Consider the following 7,500-nt stretch of genomic DNA (forward strand, 5'->3'; position numbering starts at 1 on the left):
TTTAATTTCTCCTGTTCGCCTTAGACCGGCTCCACTGGACAACAGTCTGCAAGTCAGAACCCCATCACTGTGGCTGCGCTCTGTCCGCCACCTCTGCTTTGCTGGCAAAGACTCACATTTGTAGAAGTCAACATGAGCTGCCTTAAGAAACACTACAAAGCTTCGTCCAGATCAAGGAAGGTGGAGGAGGTGCTTAACATGCTCTGAGGCCAGTCCGCAAAGCCAGAAAAATAAACTAATATTGCATAAAGTGCAGCAAATATCAACTAATGTAACGTGCTAACTTGAACAGTCTTTAGAGACAGGTCTTGCTTGTTATGTTGGTCACCCAGGCTAGTATCATAGCACTCACTGTAGCTGAAGCTGACTCCTCAATCAGTCTCCATGCACCACCAAGCCTGGCTCCTGAGCTGTCTCTTGCCTAAAAGGAAAATGCACTAGGAGAATATGAAGAGCCATGTGGTGCCCTGAGACCTGGAAATCCTTCAGAAGGCAAGCAAGCGAGCCCTGTCTCCTTCTCTGTGCTTCTTTCCCCACAGCTCCTCAGTTTGTGTCACTGAGGTTTCAGCCACATGCACAGATTATTCTTGGTACCAATTTTTAGGATCGGAATTGGAGTTGAGTGCTCTAGCTCAACCCAGTGAGTTAAGGACAGAGCATTGCAAGCACAAAAGCATGGCTGAAGGTGGCAGAGGATACATTCGGTGGCCCACACAGAGGTCTGTGTTTAATGAATTAATAGAGCTCAAGTGGTTCTAAGTTTCATGATTTTTTGAGTGGTAGTCAGGTGCCTACAGTCCAGTCCAGTATGTTTTGAAGTTGCAGAAGTCTTTTAGAAGAGTTGAGGGAACTGGGCAGGGCATCTGCGTATCATCAAAAAGCATCTGTTTTGCTCTTGCAAACAGATGCCAGAAGCAGACAAATACATAACAAAAATTATCCACCCGAAGTTCTTATCCAGTCTTAGTGATGCAAGCCTGTAATTCCACACCTGGGAGGCTGAGGTAAGAGGAACTCAGGAGTTCAAGGCCAGCTTGATCTATACAATGACAATGTCTCAAAAAAAAAAAAAAGTAGTTCCAATGATAGGGTTCAGGTCATCATCAGAATGGCTGGTTTAAGTGGTTCCATATTTAAAGAAGGGTTAAGCCCAAGACTCATGTGGGTGAAGCCAAGAGAAGCCATCATAATGCAGTGGGCTTTGGGATGCTGTATAGTAATATATCTTAAGCATGGTGTGATATTCTCTCTGTAGAACTAGATGCTGAATGAAGCTAGAACATGATGCCATTTCAACGACCTCTGTGGTCCCTCCAAGTGTGGATCCACACTTAGGAGTTTCAGTTAGTTATGCCTGCAGTCAGTCATGGTCTCCAAATAGTAAACAGGAAGTTCCAGAAATACACAGTCCTTAAGCTGTAAGTTATATGCCATCCTGGCTAGCAGGAAGAGCTCTTGCACCTTTTCCACTAAGGTGACTTAGCCCTTTATCCAGTGTTTCTGAGCCGTATCTACCACCCTGCCTAGCAGTCATGTAGGAGCCACCTAAGTGGTGACTGACTCATACAGTGCTTAAGCTTATGAAAGCCTTACTTAATTAATGATGCTCCAAAGCTCACAGTGATGATATTGACTGTTAGGAAGTACCAAAGGTAAGCTATAAAGTGTTGACATAAAGTTAAAAAAGAAAGTTCTTAACTTAGAGAAAGGGAATGCATACCGAAGTGGCTGAGACCAACCATGTATTTTGAGAGACCATGATAATGTGGTATTTGTTATAACATGTTATCACTTTTATTGTGATTCTTGTTCATCTCTTACTGTTCCCAACTTACATATTTTATCATAGGTGTGTGCTTAGGAAAAATGTCAGTACACGTAAGACTTGATACCATATGAAGTTTGTCCCTTCCTTTGGATAAGGGAGGATTGTCCTGATGTTTCTAATTTTTTAATAAATACTTATTATTTTGAAAACAATGCTTATTATTTTGAAGTTATCCTACAGGAATATGTGTCTGTGTCTAAATTGCCAACAACTCTACCTTCTTATGGTTTTCAGTAATGAGAATATGCCGGTAATCCCAGCACTCAGGAGGTAGAAGCAGGAAGACCAGAAGTTCAGGATCACCCTCAGGTACATAGGTGAGTCCAGGTCAGCCTGGGCTACAGAGCTTGTTAATTGATCAATAATGGAATCAAAGATTTTAGTATTTCCTGAGTCAGGTGAGATGGGACAGGAAGTGGGTGGGTGATGGAAACAGGTCTTCTTCTAAACACTGTGAGAAACTTGTGTTGATATTAGTCTTCCTCAGAGAGCTGCTGTGTAGCTGCTCCATGCTGCCTCTCTGCATGGTAATTAATGAGCGGGTTTCTCACTTGTCAGAGATTAGCTGTGGCCCTCAGCAAGCTGCTCAACCCCGAGCCGTAATCACCGCCTTTATAAAACCGTCACTGTTACATAAACCACCTCACTGTCTCTCCCAAGCCGAGCTCCTCTTAGTCGGCCCTCAAAGCTTCCAGTCTGGCAATAGAGCAGATCTAGGGAAGCTTGGCATGGAGAGCAACAGCGGCCAGCTCTGAGACGATGTGCAAGCTCAGACAGACCACTTTCCAAAACATTCTTTGTGGTGTGCCTCCGATTCACTTCCCCAGAAGCACTTTTGGTGCAAGTCCAAAATGGACATAGCCACTTGCCTTGAGGTATCTGACTGCTCTAAAGAACTATGTGCTCCAGAGACGAGTGCTCTCTGGGTCCCCTCAGACAACCAGAGCCCAGAGCTGGGGAGTAGGGGAAGGGAAGCTGGAGCAGTCCCTACAAGGGCTTCCTCTGACCTTGGCATACAGGGAGTACTCAAACAAAAGGGTTAATTTTCCACTGTGTAGTTTTCCAGGAGCAGGAAATCCACAGCAAAACATTCCTCATTGCTTAGAGTAGCAGCACCAGCACAAGACCCAAGGGTCCACGCTGAGAAAGTCTGATGTGCAGATCTTTGTATTTTAGTCAGCTTTGCCTGACACACTGCTGCTTGAAAACATACACATGGACCTCTAAACCCACACAGGGAGAAAATGTACATTTAAATGTCTTTATGCATGTCATCTGTCTGTCTGTCTGTCTGTCTCTATCTCTCTGTCTCTGTCTCTGTCTCTGTCTCTCTCTCTCTCTCTCTCTCTGTGTCTCTCTTGCATGCACGGGCGTGTGTGTGTGTGTGTGTGTGTGTGTGTGTGTGTGTGTGTGTGTAAAGAGGCAAATGTTGAGCTGTGTGTCTGCCTCGGCCTCAGGGGTGCCCAAGTCCTGCAGACAAGCCTCTCAGCTGAGGCAGAACAGAGTCCTATGATAGGGATCCCAGCCCATGTTTGCCAGAGTAAGAAACATCAGAGTCTGGGACAAATGCTGTGGTTCCAGGCCTCCTGTGTACTTAACAGCCACTGAGGACTACAGGGAGCTGGGAAAGGGGGTCTGAGGATCCACACTTTCCCTAAGGGCCAGGCAGCAAGAGGATGGCTGAGCACAGACTAGGGTGGAATCCAGTTCTCAGGAGCTGGAAGAGAGAAGTCCTTCTCCAGGAGATTTAGACACAGCTCTTTACTAAGAAGCTCATGCACGCACACACGCACGCACCAATCCTTGATGAAGAGATGATCCTTCCTTGTCCAAACTGCTCTATTTGATGGCGGATGTGAATTCATACATCTTACCCTGGATGAATCAGATATTAAATACCTTTTGTGGAAGGAATGCCCAGGAAGGAAGCTCACCGGCTAAACACTTGGGGCCTAGCTATACACCTTATTAGCGTGGAGAACTCCCCGGTTTTTATACTAAGTGATGGGTTGTCGTGGTCTTCTCAGTGGGATGTCATGGTTACATGCTCCAGGACAAGTAGAGTTTGGCGGGAGCTGGTTTTGTACCTGCCGTTCTCAATGCTGAGATTCCCCAGGGTTTTGAACCTGCTCAAGTTTACCAGTTCTTCTGTCTGGTGGCATAGCTCACTTGCCCTAGAGCAAGTATGTAGATTTAATAATAGAATTTACTAAAAATATATAATAGAAAAGATTCAGACTGCTCAAGCCACTGACATGCCATAAGTTGTCCACCAGGGTCTTGTGGCACTCTGATCTGCCAGAAAAAGTTCCAGAAACATGGAAACAACTCTTGAACAATGTGCAAACTTTACTGCAGCAACATCTGAGTGGGCTGTGATCATGGTGTCTGTCAGATGGATCACAGAGCCCAGTGGACAGGAGCCCCAAGATGTGAAGGAACAACTTGCTGGGAGAAGGACACACAGCAATGGCAATGTCAAATTAAAACCAGGGAGGACTTTTCCTTGGAGAATAGATGTAACCAGTCAGGTGAACATGACGCTGTGCTCCATGACAGCAGAGTAAGCAATCCAACCAATATGAGAAGCTATGTCATGGAAGCCACCACTTTATATCGTTGACTTGTTAACTTTTGATTTTCTAGTGTGCTGACAAAACCTCCTAAAACTTATGAATATGTTGTAAATAAAAACAAAAGTGCAAGAGGCAAGTTGGATATGGAAGTGATGCCCATGACCCAGGCATTCGGGAGCCAGAGACAGGATCAAGAGTTCCACATCACACAGGGTTATGGGAAATTTAAGGACAGCCTGGGCTACACTGAGAGACTTTGTCTCAAAATAAAACAGGGAGAGCCATCACTATAGGAAGCATTTGGGATTTGACTTTGACTTTTCTACATGGGCCAATCCTCTTGTCTGCATCATGGGGCTGCTGAGACAATGAACTCAGGCAGAATTTGAACCTGTAGAGCACATGGATTAAGACTCTGCTTTCGGCAGGGTTGAATGTTCCTCAAAGAGACATTCTTAGTCTCTATTTAATGAGACAGGCTGACTCCATGACTGGCTTCAAGTAGGCAGTCAGAACAATAGGCCTAAAGCTCTGTTTTCCAAGAACCAGGCAAGTCCAGGCCTCAGAAGCTATCCTGCCACCTGGCTTGAGGCAAGGGCAATGGGTCAGCAGCAGTTTCCAGACTTCTCTAGAAACAGTTTCCAGACTGTCCCAGCAATGGTTCTGGGATTTCCCTAGCGATAAAGCCAATGATAAAGGTCACCTACCCCTCCTTGGAATTCCCCTGATGTGCTTTAAATCAGGGCTTCGAGCTCACTTGGGGTCTCCATCTTGGAATGGGAGGCCCCAGCATGATGAACTTCTACAGAATAAAACACTGTACTTTTAGATACTATTTGTGTCAGGGGTATCATTCTTCGGTGAATCATGGACCCTTACATATTATCCAAGAAAACGGGCTTCTGGCTGGGGAAGAGAAGCTGAGAAGGTGGAGAAGGAGGTACTCATGCGTGTAGGACACAGTCTGAGGTTGACATGGAATGGATGAGAAAGGTTGCCCAGTTGGGGCAGAGGTTGTGTGAAGAACTAAGTGCAGCAAATCAGAGCCTTTGCTTTTTGGTACACGAATATTTGTTTCTCTTTTGCTTTCCCCAAGTCCAGTGTGCTCACAGATGTCCTGTGTGCTTTGCGGGAACATCTCTGGAGGAGTGTCTACTGGGATATGTGGGGTTACTTTAGTATAATAAGAAAACTCCAGGCAGAGAAATTCTGAGAGTGGGTTTCTGACGCCATTGCTAAGCCTTTTGTCAGGGTTGATGTTTCCATGGGCTCTAGCAGGTTCCATAGGAAAGGGGAAAAGAAGTGATAGGAAATCCTGGATAACCTTTGATGTTATCTAATGACTGACAGGTCTTCCGCATAGGCCCTGTCTGAGGCTAAGCTGCTGAAGGAATCCAGCATGTTCAGAGACTTTAATAGCCACTTACAGATCTCAACACTAGTGCATTTAGAAGTGACATTTGTTAATATTTAGCCTTTATGTTAAGAAGAATGCTAAGGGGTTGGGGATTTGGCTCAGTGGTAGAGCGCTTGCCTAGGAAGCGCAAGGTCCTGGGTTCGGTCCCCAGCCCCGGAAAAAAAAAAAAAAAAAAAAGAATGCTAAATAGAGACACATCTTAGGATCTCCTAATTCAACATATTAAAATTTTCAGTGGAAATTTTCTTTAAATTTAAATGTGTGCAGCAAAATGGGCTGTAATTCCTAAAACCAAAAATGGAATTCAGCCCTAGTAGGACTTTTGTTTGTGGGAACAATTGAATCTATGAGAATCTAGTAAAATTTTACTGTTAACAATACCAACCAGCCAGAGCTCCCAGGGACTAAACCACTACCCAAAGACAATACATGGACTGACCCATGGCTCCAGTTGCATAGGTAGCAGAGGATGGCCTCGTTGGGCACCGATAGGAGGGGAAGCCCTTGGTCCTGCCAAGGCTGGACTCCACAGTGCAGGGGAATGTGGGGGTGGGTGGGAAGGGGGAGTGGTTTAGAAGGGGGAACACTCTTATAGAAGAAGGGAGGGGGACGGAATGGGGGGCTTATGGCAGGGGAAACCAGGAAAGGGAATAACATTTGAAATGTAAATAAAAATATCAATTAAAAAAATCACTGTTAAAATATTAATGTCCATGGCTCTAAGCACCAGCACAGTCATTTGTCTTTCAGAGACATAGCCCTGAAACACTAACATACAGGCCAAGTCAGAGCACAAAGACCACAGAAACCCATGTTTTTGCTCCATGACAAAAGGCCATGAGAAAGAGCAAGTAGAACAGGTTTCTCTAATACTCATTGTGTAGCTGGAATGACTTTGAATTCTCCTGCATCCAACTCCAAGGTGCTGGGATTACAGGTATGTGCCTCAACACACAAGTATGTGCTGTGGACAGTATTTTAACCCCAGTCATCCTCATTGACAGTATCATGTTACATGAATCAGTATTGACCCATGAAGGGAGTAGGTTGGCAAAGAGACTTTATGTGTTAGCAATTAGATTATACTGGTATTTATTCTGAATTAGAAGTAGAGTCTTTCTTTCCTGCTCTTCCACCTTAAAATTATCCCCAGGAAATAAAATAGTTATCACTTGGGAGGTCTAAATATTTTTAATCTTAAAGACATATATCATAATATATAAATTATAACTACCAATGCACATTGAGTCACAAAATAAAAAGCAATGTAAATACCATTAAGAAGGTTCAATGTCCCATGCCAACTCCACAACGTGGTGCTTGTGTGTTGATATTTGTAATCTGGCCTAAACAAGATTTTTAGGAGTCCTTGGTAACCACAATACATACAGAGTAGGACCACAGGACACATGTCTCCAGCTGGTTGCAGTAGGAGCTACATTGGTGGTGATGTCAGTGAGAGTTCACCTGTTGATTGATGTCACAAGCAGTGGTGGAGGAAGCCACCCCAGTCCCCAGCCTGTCCCCTTCCTCTCTCAGGCTGTGTGGGACATTTGGTATCATTCCTACTGTCCTCAAGCACTATTTATTAACAGGTGATATGCATTCTCATTCTTCATGAAGTGTAAGGGATTCACCCATTGATAGGATGGTCCGCTAAACAGAAATTTAAGGACCGA

Source organism: Rattus rattus, chromosome 3 (assembly GCF_011064425.1).
Source record: "Rattus rattus isolate New Zealand chromosome 3, Rrattus_CSIRO_v1, whole genome shotgun sequence".
NCBI lineage: Eukaryota > Metazoa > Chordata > Mammalia > Rodentia > Muridae > Rattus > Rattus rattus.